Genomic DNA, 21,337 nt, shown 5'->3' with positions numbered 1-21,337 from the left:
GACATGTTTTTTGGGTATATTTTTTGATCAAATTTTGCCAAAAATTGACCAAGTAAGTCCTCGTTAGTATAGTGGTGAGTATCCCCGCCTGTCACGCGGGAGACCGGGGTTCAATTCCCCGATGGGGAGTTTTGAACTTTTAATCTCTTTTCTGTGTGCTGTTTCACGTTGTTTCATTGAGATAACAAAAATGCCTTATCCAAATTGAATCCAGGGTTTATGTCAACTTGAAAAAAATCTTGCATGTAAGTTTCATGGCCAGTACTACAAGTACAGTTTGCAAGGTCCCTATGACCTGGCTTTAGGTATATTTATCAAAGTAATAAATAGTTATTCAATACACTGCTTGGTTAGAGCAGGAGAATAGACTTTAGAGTGCTATGCATTGCAAGAGTAAAATTATGTTGTCAAAATTACTGACTTTTCATTTGCCACATAATAGGTTAAATATTTCTTTAGGGTTTTAAATTAGCTTGAAAAAATGTAGCATATAATCTCTTTGGCCAACGACATACACATTTCGATAGCTAACCATGACATGTTTTTTGGGTATATTTTTTGATCATATTTTGCCAAAAATTGACCAAGTAAGTCCTCGTTAGTATAGTGTGAAGTATCCCCGCCTGACCTGCGGGAGACCGAGGTTTGATTTCTCGACTGGGAGTTTTGAACTTTCAATCGCTTTTTTTGCATGCTGTTTCACTTTGTTTCATTGAGATAACAAAAATGCCTTATCTAAATTGAATCCAGGGTTTATGTCAACTTGAAAAAATCTTGCATGTAAGCTTCATGGCCAGTGCTACAATTACAATTTGTGAGGTCACCATGACCTGGTTTTGGGTATATTTATCAAAGTAATAAATAGTGATTCAATACACTGCTTGGTTAGAGCAGGAGAAAAGACTTTAGAGTGCTATGCATTGGAAGAGTAAAATTATGTTGTCAATATTACTGACTTTTCATTTGCCAAATAATAGGTTAAATATTTCTTTAGGGTTTTAAATTAGCTTGAAAAAATGTAGCATATAATCTCTTTGGCCAATGACATACAAATTTCGATAGCTAACCATGACATGTTTTTTGGGTATATTTTTTGATCATATTTTGCCAAAAATTGACCAAGTAAGTCCTCGTTAGTATAGTGTGAAGTGTCTCCGCCTGTCATGCGGGAGCTGGGGTTCAATTCCCCGATGGGGAGTTTTGAACTTTTAATCTCTTTTTTTGCATGCTGTTTCACTTTGTTTCATTGAGATAACAAAAATGCCTTATCTAAATTGAATCCAGGGATTATGTCAACTTGAAAAAAATCTTGCATGTAAGCTTCATGGCCAGTGCTACAAGTAGAATTTAGGAGGTCCCCATGACCTGGTTTTGGGTATATTTATCAAAGTAATAAATAGTGATTCAATACACTGCTTGGTTAGAGCAGGAGAAAAGACTTTAGAGTGCTATGCATTGCAAGAGTAAAATTATGTTGTCAATATTACTGACTTTTCATTTTCCAAATAATAGGTTAAATATTTCTTTAGGGTTTTAAATTAGCTTGAAAAAATGTAGCATATAATCTCTTTGGCCAATGGCATACACATTTCGATAGCTAACCATGACATGTTTTTTGGGTATATTTTTTGATCAAATTTTGCCAAAAATTGACCAAGTAAGTCCTCGTTGGTATAGTGCTGAGTATCCCCGCCTGTCACGCGGGAGACCGGGGTTCAATTCCCCGACGGGGAGTTTTGAACTTGTAATCTCTTTTATGTGTGCTGTTTCACGTTGTTTCATTGAGATAACAAAAATGCCTTATCCAAATTGAATCCAGGGTTTATGTCAACTTGAAAAAAAGCTTGCATGTAAGCTTCATGGCCAGTGCTACAAGTACAGTTTGCGAAGTCCCCATGACCTGGCTTTAGGTATATTTATCAATGTAATAAATAGTTATTCAATACACTGCTTGGTTAGAGCAGGAGAATAGACTTTAGAGTTCTATGCATTGCAAGAGTAAAATTATGTTGTCAAAATTACTGACTTTTCATTTGCCAAATAATAGGTTCAATATTTCTTTAGGGTTTTAAATTAGCTTGAAAAAATGTAGCATATAATCTCTTTGGCCAATGACATACACATTTCGATAGCTAATCATGACATGTTTTTTGGGTATATTTTTTGATCATATTTTGCCAAAAATTGACCAAGTAAGTCCTCGTTAGTATAGTGTGAAGTATCCCCGCCTGACCTGCAGAGGACCGGGGTTTGATTTCTCGACTGGGAGTTTTGAACTTTCAATCACTTTTTTTGCATGCTGTTTCACTTTGTTTCATTGAGATAACAAAAATGCCTTATCTAAATTGAATCCAGGGTTTATGTCAACTTGAAAAAATCTTGCATGTAAGCTTCATGGCCAGTGCTACAAGTAGAATTTACGAGGTCCCCATGACCTGGTTTTGGGTATATTTATCAAAGTAATAAATAGTGATTCAATACACTGCTTGGTTAGAGCAGGAGAAAAGACTTTAGAGTGCTATGCATTGCAAGAGTAAAATTATGTTGTCAATATTACTGACTTTTCATTTTCCAAATAATAGGTTCAATATTTCTTTAGGGTTTTAAATTAGCTTGAAAAAATGTAGCATATAATCTCTTTGGCCAATGACATACACATTTCGATAGCTAACCATGACATGTTTTTTGGGTATATTTTTTGATCAAATTTTGCCAAAAATTGACCAAGTAAGTCCTTGTTAGTATAGTGGTGAGTATCCCCGCCTGTCACGCGGGAGACCGGGGTTCAATTCCCCGACGTGGAGTTTTGAACTTTTAATCTCTTTTCTGTGTGCTGTTTCACGTTGTTTCATTGAGATAACAAAAATGCCTTATCCAAATTGAATCCAGGGTTTATGTCAACTTGAAAAAAATCTTGCATGTAAGTTTCATGGCCAGTACTACAAGTACAGTTTGCGAGGTCCCCATGACCTGGCTTTAGGTATATTTATCAAAGTAATAAATAGTTATTCAATACACTGCTTGGTTAGAGTAGGAGAATAGACTTTAGAGTGCTATGTATTGCAAGAGTAAAATTATGTTGTCAAAATTACTGACTTTTCATTTGCCAAATAATAGTTTAAATATTTCTTTAGGGTTTTAAATTAGCTTGAAAAAATGTAGCATATTATCTCTTTGGCCAATGACATACACATTTCGATAGCTAACCATGACATGTTTTTTGGGTATATTTTTTGATCATATTTTGCCAAAAATTGACCAAGTAAGTCCTCGTTAGTATAATGTGAAGTATCCCCGCCTGACCTGCAGAGGACCGGGGTTTGATTTCTCGACTGGGAGTTTTGAACTTTCAATCGCTTTTTTTTCTTGCTGTTTCACTTTGTTTCATTGAGATAACAAAAATGCCTTATCTAAATTGAATCCAGGGTTTATGTCAACTTGAAAAAATCTTGCATGTAAGCTTCATGGCCAGTGCTACAAGGAGAATTTACGAGGTCCCCATGACCTGGTTTTGGGTATATTTATCAAAGTAATAAATAGTGATTCAATACACTGCTTGGTTAGAGCAGGAGAAAAGACTTTAGAGTGCTATGCATTGCAAGAGTAAAATTATGTTGTCAATATTACTGACATTTCATTTTCCAAATAATAGGTTAAATATTTCTTTAGGGTTTTAAATTAGCTTGAAAAAATGTAGCATATAATCTCTTTGGCCAATGACATACAAATTTCGATAGCTAACCATGACATGTTTTTTGGGTATATTTTTTGAACATATTTTGCCAAAAATTGACCAAGTAAGTCCTCGTTAGTATAGTGTGAAGTGTCTCCGCCTTTCTTGCGGGAGCTGGGGTTCAATTCCCCGATGGGGTGTTTTGAACTTTTAATCTCTTTTTTTGCATGCTGTTTCACTTTGTTTCATTGAGATAACAAAAATGCCTTATCTAAATTGAATCCAGGGATTATGTCAACTTGAAAAAAATCTTGCATGTAAGCTTCATGGCCAGTGCTACAAGTAGAATTTAGGAGGTCCCCATGACCTGGTTTTGGGTATATTTATCAAAGTAATAAATAGTGATTCAATACACTGCTTGGTTAGAGCAGGAGAAAAGACTTTAGAGTGCTATGCATTGCAAGAGTAAAATTATGTTGTCAATATTACTGACTTTTCATTTTCCAAATAATAAGTTAAATATTTCTTTAGGGTTTTAAATTAGCTTGAAAAAATTTAGCATATAATCTCTTTAGCGACTGGCATACACATTTCGATAGCTATCCATGACATGTTTTTTGGGTATATTTTTTGATCATATTTTGCCAAAAATTGACCAAGTAAGTCCTCGTTAGTATAGTGTGAAGTATCCCCGCCTGACCTGCAGAGGACCGGGGTTTGATTTCTCGACTGGGAGTTTTGAACTTTCAATCGCTTTTTTTTCTTGCTGTTTCACTTTGTTTCATTGAGATAACAAAAATGCCTTATCTAAATTGAATCCAGGGTTTATGTCAACTTGAAAAAATCTTGCATGTAAGCTTCATGGCCAGTGCTACAAGTAGAATTTACGAGGTCCCCATGACCTGGTTTTGGGTATATTTATCAAAGTAATAAATAGTGATTCAATACACTGCTTGGTTAGAGCAGGAGAAAAGACTTTAGAGTGCTATGCATTGCAAGAGTAAAATTATGTTGTCAATATTACCGACATTTCATTTTCCAAATAATTGGTTAAATATTTCTTTAGGGTTTTAAATTAGCTTGAAAAAATGTAGCATATTATCTCTTTGGCGAATGACATACAAATTTCGATAGCTAACCATGACATGTTTTTTGGGTATATTTTTTGAACATATTTTGCCAAAAATTGACCAAGTAAGTCCTCGTTAGTATAGTGTGAAGTGTCTCCGCCTTTCATGCGGGAGCTGGGGTTCAATTCCCCGATGGGGTTTTTTGAACTTTTAATCTCTTTTTTTGCATGCTGTTTCACTTTGTTTCATTGAGATAACAAAAATGCCTTATCTAAATTGAATCCAGGGATTATGTCAACTTGAAAAAAATCTTGCATGTAAGCTTCATGGCCAGTGCTACAAGTAGAATTTAGGAGGTCCCCATGACCTGGTTTTGGGTATATTTATCAAAGTAATAAATAGTGATTCAATACACTGCTTGGTTAGAGCAGGAGAAAAGACTTTAGAGTGCTATGCATTGCAAGAGTAAAATTATGTTGTCAATATTACTGACTTTTCATTTTCCAAATAATAGGTTCAATATTTCTTTAGGGTTTTAAATTAGCTTGAAAAAATGTAGCATATAATCTCTTTGGCCAATGACATACACATTTCGATAGCTAACCATGACATGTTTTTTGGGTATATTTTTTGATCAAATTTTGCCAAAAATTGACCAAGTAAGTCCTCGTTAGTATAGTGGTGAGTATCCCCGCCTGTCACGCGGGAGACCGGGGTTCAATTCCCCGACGGGGAGTTTTGAACTTTTAATCTCTTTTCTGTGTGCTGTTTCACGTTGTTTCATTGAGATAACAAAAATGCCTTATCCAAATTGAATCCAGGGTTTATGTCAACTTGAAAAAAATCTTGCATGTAAGTTTCATGGCCAGTACTACAAGTACAGTTTGCAAGGTCCCTATGACCTGGCTTTAGGTATATTTATTAAAGTAATAAATAGTTATTCAATACACTGCTTGGTTAGAGCAGGAGAATAGACTTTAGAGTGCTATGTATTGCAAGAGTAAAATTATGTTGTCAAAATTACTGACTTTTCTTTTGCCAAATAATAGTTTAAATATTTCTTTAGGGTTTTAAATTAGCTTGAAAAAATGTAGCATATTATCTCTTTGGCCAATGACATACACATTTCGATAGCAAACCATGACATGTTTTTTGGGTATATTTTTTGATCATATTTTGCCAAAAATTGACCAAGTAAGTCCTCATTAGTATAGTGTGAAGTATCCCCGCCTGACCTGCAGAGGACCGGGGTTTGATTTCTCGACTGGGAGTTTTGAACTTTCAATCGCTTTTTTTTCTTGCTGTTTCACTTTGTTTCATTGAGATAACAAAAATGCCTTATCTAAATTGAATCCAGGGTTTATGTCAACTTGAAAAAATCTTGCATGTAAGCTTCTTGGCCAGTGCTACAAGGAGAATTTACGAGGTCCCCATGACCTGGTTTTGGGTATATTTATCAAAGTAATAAATAGTGATTCAATACACTGCTTGGTTAGAGCAGGAGAAAAGACTTTAGAGTGCTATGCATTGCAAGAGTAAAATTATGTTGTCAATATTACTGACATTTCATTTTCCAAATAATAGGTTAAATATTTCTTTAGGGTTTTAAATTAGCTTGAAAAAATGTAGCATATAATCTCTTTGGCCAATGACATACAAATTTCGATAGCTAACCATGACATGTTTTTTGGGTATATTTTTTGAACATATTTTGCCAAAAATTGACCAAGTAAGTCCTCGTTAGTATAGTGTGAAGTGTCTCCGCCTTTCATGCGGGAGCTGGGGTTCAATTCCCCGATGGGGTGTTTTGAACTTTTAATCTCTTTTTTTGCATGCTGTTTCACTTTGTTTCATTGAGATAACAAAAATGCCTTATCTAAATTGAATCCAGGGATTATGTCAACTTGAAAAAAATCTTGCATGTAAGCTTCATGGCCAGTGCTACAAGTAGAATTTAGGAGGTCCCCATGACCTGGTTTTGGGTATATTTATCAAAGTAATAAATAGTGATTCAATACACTGCTTGGTTAGAGCAGGAGAAAAGACTTTAGAGTGCTATGCATTGCAAGAGTAAAATTATGTTGTCAATATTACTGACTTTTCATTTTCCAAATAATAGGTTAAATATTTCTTTAGGGTTTTAAATTAGCTTGAAAAAATTTAGCATATAATCTCTTTAGCGACTGGCATACACATTTCGATAGCTATCCATGACATGTTTTTTGGGTATATTTTTTGATCATATTTTGCCAAAAATTGACCAAGTAAGTCCTCGTTAGTATAGTGTGAAGTATCCCCGCCTGACCTGCAGAGGACCGGGGTTTGATTTCTCGACTGGGAGTTTTGAACTTTCAATCGCTTTTTTTTCTTGCTGTTTCACTTTGTTTCATTGAGATAACAAAAATGCCTTATCTAAATTGAATCCAGGGTTTATGTCAACTTGAAAAAATCTTGCATGTAAGCTTCATGGCCAGTGCTACAAGTAGAATTTACGAGGTCCCCATGACCTGGTTTTGGGTATATTTATCAAAGTAATAAATAGTGATTCAATACACTGCTTGGTTAGAGCAGGAGAAAAGACTTTAGAGTGCTATGCATTGCAAGAGTAAAATTATGTTGTCAATATTACCGACATTTCATTTTCCAAATAATTGGTTAAATATTTCTTTAGGGTTTTAAATTAGCTTGAAAAAATGTAGCATATAATCTCTTTGGCGAATGACATACAAATTTCGATAGCTAACCATGACATGTTTTTTGGGTATATTTTTTGAACATATTTTGCCAAAAATTGACCAAGTAAGTCCTCGTTAGTATAGTGTGAAGTGTCTCCGCCTTTCATGCGGGAGCTGGGGTTCAATTCCCCGATGGGGTTTTTTGAACTTTTAATCTCTTTTTTTGCATGCTGTTTCACTTTGTTTCATTGAGATAACAAAAATGCCTTATCTAAATTGAATCCAGGGATTATGTCAACTTGAAAAAAATCTTGCATGTAAGCTTCATGGCCAGTGCTACAAGTAGAATTTAGGAGGTCCCCATGACCTGGTTTTGGGTATATTTATCAAAGTAATAAATAGTGATTCAATACACTGCTTGGTTAGAGCAGGAGAAAAGACTTTAGAGTGCTATGCATTGCAAGAGTAAAATTATGTTGTCAATATTACTGACTTTTCATTTTCCAAATAATAGGTTCAATATTTCTTTAGGGTTTTAAATTAGCTTGAAAAAATGTAGCATATAATCTCTTTGGCCAATGACATACACATTTCGATAGCTAACCATGACATGTTTTTTGGGTATATTTTTTGATCAAATTTTGCCAAAAATTGACCAAGTAAGTCCTCGTTAGTATAGTGGTGAGTATCCCTGCCTGTCACGCGGGAGACCGGGGTTCAATTCCCCGACGGGGAGTTTTGAACTTTTAATCTCTTTTCTGTGTGCTGTTTCACGTTGTTTCATTGAGATAACAAAAATGCCTTATCCAAATTGAATCCAGGGTTTATGTCAACTTGAAAAAAATCTTGCATGTAAGTTTCATGGCCAGTACTACAAGTACAGTTTGCAAGGTCCCTATGACCTGGCTTTAGGTATATTTATTAAAGTAATAAATAGTTATTCAATACACTGCTTGGTTAGAGCAGGAGAATAGACTTTAGAGTGCTATGTATTGCAAGAGTAAAATTATGTTGTCAAAATTACTGACTTTTCTTTTGCCAAATAATAGTTTAAATATTTCTTTAGGGTTTTAAATTAGCTTGAAAAAATGTAGCATATTATCTCTTTGGCCAATGACATACACATTTCGATAGCAAACCATGACATGTTTTTTGGGTATATTTTTTGATCATATTTTGCCAAAAATTGACCAAGTAAGTCCTCATTAGTATAGTGTGAAGTATCCCCGCCTGACCTGCAGAGGACCGGGGTTTGATTTCTCGACTGGGAGTTTTGAACTTTCAATCGCTTTTTTTTCTTGCTGTTTCACTTTGTTTCATTGAGATAACAAAAATGCCTTATCTAAATTGAATCCAGGGTTTATGTCAACTTGAAAAAATCTTGCATGTAAGCTTCTTGGCCAGTGCTACAAGGAGAATTTACGAGGTCCCCATGACCTGGTTTTGGGTATATTTATCAAAGTAATAAATAGTGATTCAATACACTGCTTGGTTAGAGCAGGAGAAAAGACTTTAGAGTGCTATGCATTGCAAGAGTAAAATTATGTTGTCAATATTACTGACATTTCATTTTCCAAATAATAGGTTAAATATTTCTTTAGGGTTTTAAATTAGCTTGAAAAAATGTAGCATATAATCTCTTTGGCCAATGACATACAAATTTCGATAGCTAACCATGACATGTTTTTTGGGTATATTTTTTGAACATATTTTGCCAAAAATTGACCAAGTAAGTCCTCGTTAGTATAGTGTGAAGTGTCTCCGCCTTTCATGCGGGAGCTGGGGTTCAATTCCCCGATGGGGTGTTTTGAACTTTTAATCTCTTTTTTTGCATGCTGTTTCACTTTGTTTCATTGAGATAACAAAAATGCCTTATCTAAATTGAATCCAGGGATTATGTCAACTTGAAAAAAATCTTGCATGTAAGCTTCATGGCCAGTGCTACAAGTAGAATTTAGGAGGTCCCCATGACCTGGTTTTGGGTATATTTATCAAAGTAATAAATAGTGATTCAATACACTGCTTGGTTAGAGCAGGAGAAAAGACTTTAGAGTGCTATGCATTGCAAGAGTAAAATTATGTTGTCAATATTACTGACTTTTCATTTTCCAAATAATAGGTTAAATATTTCTTTAGGGTTTTAAATTAGCTTGAAAAAATTTAGCATATTATCTCTTTAGCGACTGGCATACACATTTCGATAGCTATCCATGACATGTTTTTTGGGTATATTTTTTGATCATATTTTGCCAAAAATTGACCAAGTAAGTCCTCGTTAGTATAGTGTGAAGTATCCCCGCCTGACCTGCAGAGGACCGGGGTTTGATTTCTCGACTGGGAGTTTTGAACTTTCAATCGCTTTTTTTTCTTGCTGTTTCACTTTGTTTCATTGAGATAACAAAAATGCCTTATCTAAATTGAATCCAGGGTTTATGTCAACTTGAAAAAATCTTGCATGTAAGCTTCATGGCCAGTGCTACAAGTAGAATTTACGAGGTCCCCATGACCTGGTTTTGGGTATATTTATCAAAGTAATAAATAGTGATTCAATACACTGCTTGGTTAGAGCAGGAGAAAAGACTTTAGAGTGCTATGCATTGCAAGAGTAAAATTATGTTGTCAATATTACCGACATTTCATTTTCCAAATAATTGGTTAAATATTTCTTTAGGGTTTTAAATTAGCTTGAAAAAATGTAGCATATAATCTCTTTGGCGAATGACATACAAATTTCGATAGCTAACCATGACATGTTTTTTGGGTATATTTTTTGAACATATTTTGCCAAAAATTGACCAAGTAAGTCCTCGTTAGTATAGTGTGAAGTGTCTCCGCCTTTCATGCGGGAGCTGGGGTTCAATTCCCCGATGGGGTTTTTTGAACTTTTAATCTCTTTTTTTGCATGCTGTTTCACTTTGTTTCATTGAGATAACAAAAATGCCTTATCTAAATTGAATCCAGGGATTATGTCAACTTGAAAAAAATCTTGCATGTAAGCTTCATGGCCAGTGCTACAAGTAGAATTTAGGAGGTCCCCATGACCTGGTTTTGGGTATATTTATCAAAGTAATAAATAGTGATTCAATACACTGCTTGATTAGAGCAGGAGAAAAGACTTTAGAGTGCTATGCATTGCAAGAGTAAAATTATGTTGTCAATATTACTGACTTTTCATTTTCCAAATAATAGGTTCAATATTTCTTTAGGGTTTTAAATTAGCTTGAAAAAATGTAGCATATAATCTCTTTGGCCAATGACATACACATTTCGATAGCTAACCATGACATGTTTTTTGGGTATATTTTTTGATCAAATTTTGCCAAAAATTGACCAAGTAAGTCCTCGTTAGTATAGTGGTGAGTATCCCCGCCTGTCACGCGGGAGACCGGGGTTCAATTCCCCGACGGGGAGTTTTGAACTTTTAATCTCTTTTCTGTGTGCTGTTTCACGTTGTTTCATTGAGATAACAAAAATGCCTTATCCAAATTGAATCCAGGGTTTATGTCAACTTGAAAAAAATCTTGCATGTAAGTTTCATGGCCAGTACTACAAGTACAGTTTGCAAGGTCCCTATGACCTGGCTTTAGGTATATTTATTAAAGTAATAAATAGTTATTCAATACACTGCTTGGTTAGAGCAGGAGAATAGACTTTAGAGTGCTATGTATTGCAAGAGTAAAATTATGTTGTCAAAATTACTGACTTTTCTTTTGCCAAATAATAGTTTAAATATTTCTTTAGGGTTTTAAATTAGCTTGAAAAAATGTAGCATATTATCTCTTTGGCCAATGACATACACATTTCGATAGCAAACCATGACATGTTTTTTGGGTATATTTATTGATCATATTTTGCCAAAAATTGACCAAGTAAGTCCTCATTAGTATAGTGTGAAGTATCCCCGCCTGACCTGCAGAGGACCGGGGTTTGATTTCTCGACTGGGAGTTTTGAACTTTCAATCGCTTTTTTTTCTTGCTGTTTCACTTTGTTTCATTGAGATAACAAAAATGCCTTATCTAAATTGAATCCAGGGTTTATGTCAACTTGAAAAAATCTTGCATGTAAGCTTCTTGGCCAGTGCTACAAGGAGAATTTACGAGGTCCCCATGACCTGGTTTTGGGTATATTTATCAAAGTAATAAATAGTGATTCAATACACTGCTTGGTTAGAGCAGGAGAAAAGACTTTAGAGTGCTATGCATTGCAAGAGTAAAATTATGTTGTCAATATTACTGACATTTCATTTTCCAAATAATAGGTTAAATATTTCTTTAGGGTTTTAAATTAGCTTGAAAAAATGTAGCATATAATCTCTTTGGCCAATGACATACAAATTTCGATAGCTAACCATGACATGTTTTTTGGGTATATTTTTTGAACATATTTTGCCAAAAATTGACCAAGTAAGTCCTCGTTAGTATAGTGTGAAGTGTCTCCGCCTTTCATGCGGGAGCTGGGGTTCAATTCCCCGATGGAGTGTTTTGAACTTTTAATCTCTTTTTTTGCATGCTGTTTCACTTTGTTTCATTGAGATAACAAAAATGCCTTATCTAAATTGAATCCAGGGATTATGTCAACTTGAAAAAAATCTTGCATGTAAGCTTCATGGCCAGTGCTACTGGTAGAATTTAGGAGGTCCCCATGACCTGGTTTTGGGTATATTTATCAAAGTAATAAATAGTGATTCAATACACTGCTTGGTTAGAGCAGGAGAAAAGACTTTAGAGTGCTATGCATTGCAAGAGTAAAATTATGTTGTCAATATTACTGACTTTTCATTTTCCAAATAATAGGTTAAATATTTCTTTAGGGTTTTAAATTAGCTTGAAAAAATTTAGCATATAATCTCTTTAGCGACTGGCATACACATTTCGATAGCTAACCATGACATGTTTTTTGGGTATATTTTTTGATCATATTTTGCCAAAAATTGACCAAGTAAGTCCTCGTTAGTATAGTGTGAAGTATCCCCGCCTGACCTGCAGAGGACCGGGGTTTGATTTCTCGACTGGGAGTTTTGAACTTTCAATCGCTTTTTTTTCTTGCTGTTTCACTTTGTTTCATTGAGATAACAAAAATGCCTTATCTAAATTGAATCCAGGGTTTATGTCAACTTGAAAAAATCTTGCATGTAAGCTTCATGGCCAGTGCTACAAGTAGAATTTACGAGGTCCCCATGACCTGGTTTTGGGTATATTTATCAAAGTAATAAATAGTGATTCAATACACTGCTTGGTTAGAGCAGGAGAAAAGACTTTAGAGTGCTATGCATTGCAAGAGTAAAATTATGTTGTCAATATTACTGACATTTCATTTTCCAAATAATAGGTTAAATATTTCTTTAGGGTTTTAAATTAGCTTGAAAAAATGTAGCATATAATCTCTTTGGCCAATGACATACAAATTTCGATAGCTAACCATGACATGTTTTTTGGGTATATTTTTTGAACATATTTTGCCAAAAATTGACCAAGTAAGTCCTCGTTAGTATAGTGTGAAGTGTCTCCGCCTTTCATGCGGGAGCTGGGGTTCAATTCCCCGATGGGGTGTTTTGAACTTTTAATCTCTTTTTTTGCATGCTGTTTCACTTTGTTTCATTGAGATAACAAAAATGCCTTATCTAAATTGAATCCAGGGTTTATGTCAACTTGAAAAAAATCTTGCATGTAAGCTTCATAGCCAGTGCTACAAGTAGAATTTAGCAGGTCCCCATGACCTGGTTTTGGGTATATTTATCAAAGTAATACATAGTGATTCAATACACTGCTTGTTTAGAGCAGGAGAAAAGACTTTAGAGTGCTATGCATTGCAAGAGTAAAATTATGTTGTTAATATTACTGACTTTTCATTTTCCAAATAATAGGTTAAATATTTCTTTAGGGTTTTAAATTAGCTTGAAAAAATGTAGCATATAATCTCTTTAGCGAATGGCATACACATTTCGATAGCTAACCATGACATGTTTTTGGGTATATTTTTTGATCAAATTTTGCCAAATATTGACCAAGTAAGTCCTCGTTAGTATAGTGGTGAGTATCCCCGCCTGTCACGCGGGAGACCGCGGTTCAATTCCCCGACAGGGAGTTTTGAACTTTTATTCTCTTTTATGTGTGCTGTTTCACGTTGTTTCATTGAGATAACAAAAATGCCTTATCCAAATTGAATCCAGGGTTTATGTCAACTTGAAAAAAATCTTGCATGTAAGTTTCATGGCCAGTACTACAAGTACAGTTTGAGAGGTCCCTATGACCTGGCTTTAGGTATATTTATCAAAGTAATAAATAGTTATTCAATACACTGCTTGGTTAGAGCAGGAGAATAGACTTTAGAGTGCTATGTATTGCAAGAGTAAAATTATGTTGTCAAAATTACTGACTTTTAATTTGCCAAATAATAGTTTAAATATTTCTTTAGGGTTTTAAATTAGCTTGAAAAAATGTAGCATATTATCTCTTTGGCCAATGACATACACATTTCGATAGCTAACCATGACATGTTTTTTGGGTATATTTTTTGATCATATTTTGCCAAAAATTGACCAAGTAAGTACTCGTTAGTATAGTGTGAAGTATCCCTGCCTGACCTGCAGAGGACCGGGGTTTGATTTCTCGACTGGGAGTTTTGAACTTTCAATCGCTTTTTTTTCTTGCTGTTTCACTTTGTTTCATTGAGATAACAAAAATGCCTTATCTAAATTGAATCCAGGGTTTATGTCAACTTGAAAAAATCTTGCATGTAAGCTTCTTGGCCAGTGCTACAAGGAGAATTTACGAGGTCCCCATGACCTGGTTTTGGGTATATTTATCAAAGTAATAAATAGTGATTCAATACACTGCTTGGTTAGAGCAGGAGAAAAGACTTTAGAGTGCTATGCATTGCAAGAGTAAAATTATGTTGTCAATATTACTGACATTTCATTTTCCAAATAATAGGTTAAATATTTCTTTAGGGTTTTAAATTAGCTTGAAAAAATGTAGCATATAATCTCTTTGGCCAATGACATACAAATTTCGATAGCCAACCATGACATGTTTTTTGGGTATATTTTTTGAACATATTTTGAAAAAAATTGACCAAGTAAGTCCTCGTTAGTATAGTGTGAAGTGTCTCCGCCTTTCATGCGGGAGCTGGGGTTCAATTCCCCGATGGGGTGTTTTGAACTTTTAATCTCTTTTTTTGCATGCTGTTTCACTTTGTTTCATTGAGATAACAAAAATGCCTTATCTAAATTGAATCCAGGGATTATGTCAACTTGAAAAAAATCTTGCATGTAAGCTTCATGGCCAGTGCTACTGGTAGAATTTAGGAGGTCCCCATGACCTGGTTTTGGGTATATTTATCAAAGTAATAAATAGTGATTCAATACACTGCTTGGTTAGAGCAGGAGAAAAGACTTTAGAGTGCTATGCATTGCAAGAGTAAAATTATGTTGTCAATATTACTGACTTTTCATTTTCCAAATAATAGGTTAAATATTTCTTTAGGGTTTTAAATTAGCTTGAAAAAATTTAGCATATAATCTCTTTAGCGACTGGCATACACATTTCGATAGCTAACCATGACATGTTTTTTGGGTATATTTTTTGATCATATTTTGCCAAAAATTGACCAAGTAAGTCCTCGTTAGTATAGTGTGAAGTATCCCCGCCTGACCTGCAGAGGACCGGGGTTTGATTTCTCGACTGGGAGTTTTCAACTTTCAATCGCTTTTTTTTCTTGCTGTTTCACTTTGTTTCATTGAGATAACAAAAATGCCTTATCTAAATTGAATCCAGGGTTTATGTCAACTTGAAAAAATCTTGCATGTAAGCTTCATGGCCAGTGCTACAAGTAGAATTTACGAGGTCCCCATGACCTGGTTTTGGGTATATTTATCAAAGTAATAAATAGTGATTCAATACACTGCTTGGTTAGAGCAGGAGAAAAGACTTTAGAGTGCTATGCATTGCAAGAGTAAAATTATGTTGTCAATATTACTGACATTTCATTTTCCAAATAATAGGTTAAATATTTCTTTAGGGTTTTAAATTAGTTTGAAAAAATGTAGCATATAATCTCTTTGGCCAATGACATACAAATTTCGATAGCTAACCATGACATGTTTTTTGGGTATATTTTTTGAACATATTTTGCCAAAAATTGACCAAGTAAGTCCTCGTTAGTATAGTGTGAAGTGTCTCCGCCTTTCATGCGGGAGCTGGGGTTCAATTCCCCGATGGGGTGTTTTGAATTTTTAATCTCTTTTTTTGCATGCTGTTTCACTTTGTTTCATTGAGATAACAAAAATGCCTTATCTAAATTGAATCCAGGGATTATGTCAACTTGAAAAAAATCTTGCATGTAAGCTTCATGGCCAGTGCTACAAGTAGAATTTAGGAGGTCCCCATGACCTGGTTTTGGGTATATTTATCAAAGTAATAAATAGTGATTCAATACACTGCTTGGTTAGAGCAGGAGAAAAGACTTTAGAGTGCTATGCATTGCAAGAGTAAAATTATGTTGTCAATATTACTGACTTTTCATTTTCCAAATAATAGGTTAATTATTTCTTTAGGGTTTTAAATTAACTTGAAAAAATGTAGCATATAATCTCTTTGGCCAATGACATACAAATTTCGATAGCTAACCATGACATGTTTTTTGGGTATATTTTTTGATCATATTTTGCCAAAAATTGACCAAGTAAGTCCTCGTTAGTATAGTGTGAAGTGTCTCTGCCTGTCATGCGGGAGCTGGGGTTCAATTCCCCGATGGGGAGTTTTGAACTTTTAATCTCTTTTTTTGCATGCTGTTTCACTTTGTTTCATTGAGATAACAAAAATGCCTTATCTAAATTGAATCCAGGGATTATGTCAACTTGAAAAAAATCTTGCATGTAAGCTTCATGGCCAGTGCTACAAGTAGAATTTAGGAGGTCCCCATGACCTGGTTTTGGGTATATTTATCAAAGTAATAAATAGTGATTCAATACACTGCTTGGTTAGAGCAGAAGAAAAGACTTTAGAGTGCTATGCATTGCAAGAGTAAAATTATGTTGTCAATATTACTGACTTTTCATTTTCCAAATAATAGGTTAAATATTTCTTTAGGGTTTTAAATTAGCTTGAAAAAATTTAGCATATAATCTCTTTAGCGAATGGCATACACATTTCGATAGCTAACCATGACATGTTTTTTGGGTATATTTTTTGATCAAATTTTGCCAAATATTGCCCAAGTAAGTCCTCGTTAGTATAGTGGTGAGTATCCCCGCCTGTCACGTGGGAGACCGCGGTTCAATTCCCCGACTGGGAGTTTTGAACTTTTATGTGTGCTGTTTCACGTTGTTTCATTGAGATAACAAAAATGCCTTATCCAAATTGAATCCAGGGTTTATGTCAACTTGAAAAAAAGCTTGCATGTAAGCTTCATGGCCAGTGCTACAAGTACAGTTTGCGAGGTCCCCATGACCTGGATTTAGGTATATTTATCAAAGTAATAAATAGTTATTCAATACACTGCTTGGTTAGAGGAGGAGAATAGACTTTAGAGTTCTATGCATTGCAAGAGTAAAATTATGTTGTCAAAATTACTGACTTTTCTTTTGCCAAATAATAGGTTCAATATTTCTTTAGGGTTTTAAATTAGCTTGAAAAAATGTAGCATATAATCTCTTTGGCCAATGACATACACATTTCGATAGCTAACCATGACATGTTTTTTGGGTATATTTTTTGATTATATTTTGCCAAAAATTGACCAAGTAAGTCCTCGTTAGTATAGTGTGAAGTGTCTCTGCCTGTCATGCGGGAGCTGGGGTTCAATTCCCCGATGGGGAGTTTTGAACTTTTAATCTCTTTTTTTGCATGCTGTTTCACTTTGTTTCATTGAGATAACAAAAATGCCTTATCTAAATTAAATCCAGGGATTATGTCAACTTGAACAAAATCTTGCATGTAAGCTTCATGGCCAGTGCTACAAGTCGAATTTTGGAGGTCCCCATGACCTGGTTTTGGGTATATTTATCAAAGTAATAAATAGTGATTCAATACACTGCTTGGTTAATGCAGGAGAAAAGACTTTAGAGTGCTATGCATTGCAAGAGTAAAATTATGTTGTCAATATTACTGACTTTTCATTTTCCAAATAATAGGTTAAATATTTCTTTAGGGTTTTAAATTAGCTTGAAAAAATGTAGCATATAATCTCTTTGGCCAATGGCATACACATTTCGATAGCTAACCATGACATATTTTTTGGGTATATTTTTTGATCAAATTTTGCCAAAAATTGACCAAGTAAGTCCTCGTTAGTATAGTGCTGAGTATCCCCGCCTGTCACGCGGGAGACCGGGGTTCAGTTCCCCGATGGGGAGTTTTGAACTTTTAATCTCTTTTCTGTGTGCTGTTTCACTTTGTTTCATTGAGATAACAAAAATGCCTTATCCAAATTGAATCCAGGGTTTATGTCAACTTGAAAAAAATCTTGCATGTAAGCTTTATGGCAAGTGCTACAAGTACAGTTTGCAAGGTTCCCATGACCTGGCTTTAGGTATATTTATCAAAGTAATAAATAGTTATTCAATACACTGCTTGGTTAGAGCAGGAGAATAGACTTTAGAGTGCTATGCATTGCAAGAGTAAAATTATGTTGTCAATATTACTGACTTTTCATTTTCCAAATAATAGGTTAAATATTTCTTTAGGGTTTTAAATTAGCTTGAAAAAATGTAGCATATAATCTCTTTGGCCAATGACATACAAATTTCGATAGCTAACCATGACATGTTTTTTGGGTATATTTTTTGATATTATTTTGCCAAAAATTGACCAAGTAAGTCCTCATTAGTATAGTGTGAAGTGTTTCCACCTGTCATGCGGGAGGCTGGGGTTCAATTCCCCGACGGTGAGTTTTGAACTTTTAATCTATTTTTTTTGCATGCTGTTTCACGTTGTTTCATTGAGATAACAAAAATGCCTTATCCAAATTGAATCCAGGGTTTATGTCAACTTGAAAAAAAGCTTGCATGTAAGCTTCATGGCCAGTGCTACAAGTACAGTTTGCGAGGTCCCCATGACCTGGTTTTGGGTATATTTATCAAAGTAATAAATAGTGATTCAATACACTGCTTGGTTAGAGCAGGAGAAAAGACTTTAGAGTGCTATGCATTGCAAGAGTAAAATTATGTTGTCAATATTACTGACTTTTCATTTTCCAAATAATAGGTTAAATATTTCTTTAGGGTTTTAAATTAGCTTGAAAAAATGTAGCATATAATCTCTTTGGCCAATGACATACACATTTCGAAAGCAAACCATGACATGTTTTTTGGGTATATTTTTTGATCATATTTTGCCAAAAATTGACCAAGTAAGTCCTCGTTAGTATAGTGTGAAGTATCTCCGCCTGTCATGCGGGAGCTGGGGTTCAATTCCCCGATGGGGAGTTTTGAACTTTTAATCTCTTTTTTTGCATGCTGTTTCACTTTGTTTCATTGAGATAATAAAAATGCCTTATCTAAATTGAATCCAGGGATTATGTCAACTTGAAAAAAATCTTGCATGTAAGCTTCATGGCCAGTGCTACAAGTAGAATTTAGGAGGTCCCCATGACCTGGTTTTGGGTATATTTATCAAAGTAATAAATAGTGATTCAATACACTGCTTGGTTAGAGCAGGAGAAAATACTTTAGAGTGCTATGCATTGCAAGAGTAAAATTATGTTGTCAATATTACTGACTTTTCATTTTCCAAATAATAGGTTAAATATTTCTTAGGGTTTTAAATTAGCTTGAAAAAATGTAGCATATAATCTCTTTGGCCAATGGCATACACATTTCGATAGCTAACCATGACATGTTTTTTGGGTATATTTTTTGATCATATTTTGCCAAAAATTGACCAAGTAAGTCTTCGTTAGTATAGTGCTGAGTATCCCCGCCTGTCACGCGGGAGACCGGGGTTCAATTCCCCGACGGGGAGTTTTGAACTTGTAATCTCTTATATGTGTGCTGTTTCACGTTGTTTCATTGAGATAACAAAAATGCCTTATCCAAATTGAATCCAGGGTTTATGTCAACTTGAAAAAAATCTTGCATGTAAGTTTCATGGCCAGTGCTACAAGTACAGTTTGCGAGGTCCCCATGACCTGGCTTTAGGTATATTTATCAAAGTAATAAATAGTTATTCAATACACTGCTTGGTTAGAGGAGGAGAATAGACTTTAGAGTTCTATGCATTGCAAGAGTAAAATTATGTTGTCAAAATTACTGACTTTTCATTTGCCAAATAATTGGTTCAATATTTCTTTAGGGTTTTAAATTAGCTTGAAAAAATGTAGCATATAATCTCTTTGGCCAATGACATACACATTTCGATTGCTAACCATGACATGTTTTTTGGGTATATTTTTTGATTATATTTTGCCAAAAATTGACCAAGTAAGTCCTCGTTAGTATAGTGTGAAGAATCCCCGCATGACCTGCAGAGGACCGGGGTTTGATTTCTCGACTGGGAGTTTTGAACTTTCAATCGCTTTTTTTGCATGCTGTTTCACTTTGTTTCATTGAGATAACAAAAATGCCTTATCTAAATTGAATCCAGGGTTTATGTCAATTTGAAAAAATCTTGCATGTAAGCTTCATGGCCAGTGCTACAAGTAGAATTTACGAGGTCCCCATTACCTGGTTTTGGGTATATTTATCAAAGTAATTAATAGTGATTCAATACACTGCTTGGTTAGAGCAGGAGAAAAGACTTTAGAGTGCTATGCATTGCAAGAGTAAAATTATGTTGTCAATATTACTGACATTTCATTTTCCAAATAATAGGTTAAATATTTCTTTAGGGTTTTAAATTAGCTTGAAAAAATATAGCATATAATCTCTTTAGCGACTGGCATACACATTTCGATAGCTAACCATGACATGTTTTTTGGGTATATTTTTTGATCATATTTTGCCAAAAATTGACCAAGTAAGTCCTCGTTAGTATAGTGTGAAGTATCCCCGCCTGACATGCAGAGGACCGGGGTTTGATTTCTCGACTGGGAGTTTTGAACTTTCAATCGCTTTTTTTGCATGCTGTTTCACTTTGTTTCATTGAGATAACAAAAATGCCTTATCTAAATTGAATCCAGGGTTTATGTCAATTTGAAAAAATCTTGCATGTAAGCTTCATGGCCAGTGCTACAAGTAGAATTTACGAGGTCCCCATTACCTGGTTTTGGGTATATTTATCAAAGTAATTAATAGTGATTCAATACACTGCTTGGTTAGAGCAGGAGAAAAGACTTTAGAGTGCTATGCATTGCAAGAGTAAAATTATGTTGTCAATATTACTGACATTTCATTTTCCAAATAATAGGTTAAATATTTCTTTAGGGTTTTAAATTAGCTTGAAAAAATGTAGCATATAATCTCTTTGGCCAATGACATACAAATTTCGATAGCTAACCATGACATGTTTTTTGGGTATATTTTTTGAACATTTTTTGCCAAAAATTGACCAAGTAAGTCCTCGTTAGTATAGTGTGAAGTGTCTCCGCCTTTCATGCGGGAGCTGGGGTTCAATTCCCCGATGGGGTGTTTTGAACTTTTAATCTCTTTTTTTGCATGCTGTTTCACTTTGTTTCATTGAGATAACAAAAATGCCTTATCTAAATTGAATCCAGGGATTATGTCAACTTGAAAAAAATCTTGCATGTAAGCTTCATGGCCAGTGCTACAAGTAGAATTTAGGAGGTCCCCATGACCTGGTTTTGGGTATATTTATCAAAGTAATAAATAGTGATTCAATACACTGCTTGGTTAGAGCAGGAGAAAAGACTTTAGAGTGCTATGCATTGCAAGAGTAAAATTATGTTGTCAATATTACTGACTTTTCATTTTCCAAATAATACGTTAAATATTTCTTTAGGGTTTTAAATTAGCTTGAAAAAA

At 34.6% G+C, this 21,337-nt stretch overlaps 5 non-coding genes across 5 annotated transcripts; all 5 read left to right on the top strand.

Annotated features, from left to right (window-relative positions):
- Nucleotides 1-57: 57 nt before the first annotated feature.
- TRNAD-GUC (transfer RNA aspartic acid (anticodon GUC)) lies at nt 58-129 on the top strand. Its single transcript has one exon. It is a non-coding gene; the product is annotated as a tRNA-Asp (tRNA).
- A 1,533-nt stretch (nt 130-1,662) lies between these two features.
- On the top strand, nt 1,663-1,734 carry TRNAD-GUC (transfer RNA aspartic acid (anticodon GUC)). The gene has a single exon. It is a non-coding gene; the product is annotated as a tRNA-Asp (tRNA).
- Nucleotides 1,735-5,407: 3,673 nt separating this feature from the next.
- Nucleotides 5,408-5,479, top strand: TRNAD-GUC (transfer RNA aspartic acid (anticodon GUC)). The gene has a single exon. It is a non-coding gene; the product is annotated as a tRNA-Asp (tRNA).
- A 2,603-nt stretch (nt 5,480-8,082) lies between these two features.
- TRNAD-GUC (transfer RNA aspartic acid (anticodon GUC)) lies at nt 8,083-8,154 on the top strand. Its single transcript has one exon. It is a non-coding gene; the product is annotated as a tRNA-Asp (tRNA).
- Nucleotides 8,155-10,757: 2,603 nt separating this feature from the next.
- TRNAD-GUC (transfer RNA aspartic acid (anticodon GUC)) lies at nt 10,758-10,829 on the top strand. The gene has a single exon. It is a non-coding gene; the product is annotated as a tRNA-Asp (tRNA).
- The last annotated feature ends 10,508 nt before the right edge of the window (nt 10,830-21,337 follow it).

The sequence above is a fragment of the Taudactylus pleione genome, unplaced genomic scaffold (assembly GCF_031769625.1).
Source record: "Taudactylus pleione unplaced genomic scaffold, aTauple2 ptg000117l, whole genome shotgun sequence".
Lineage (NCBI taxonomy): Eukaryota > Metazoa > Chordata > Amphibia > Anura > Myobatrachidae > Taudactylus > Taudactylus pleione.
The sequence above is the reverse complement of the archived record's forward strand: the minus strand, read 5'-3'. Positions and strand labels throughout refer to the sequence as shown.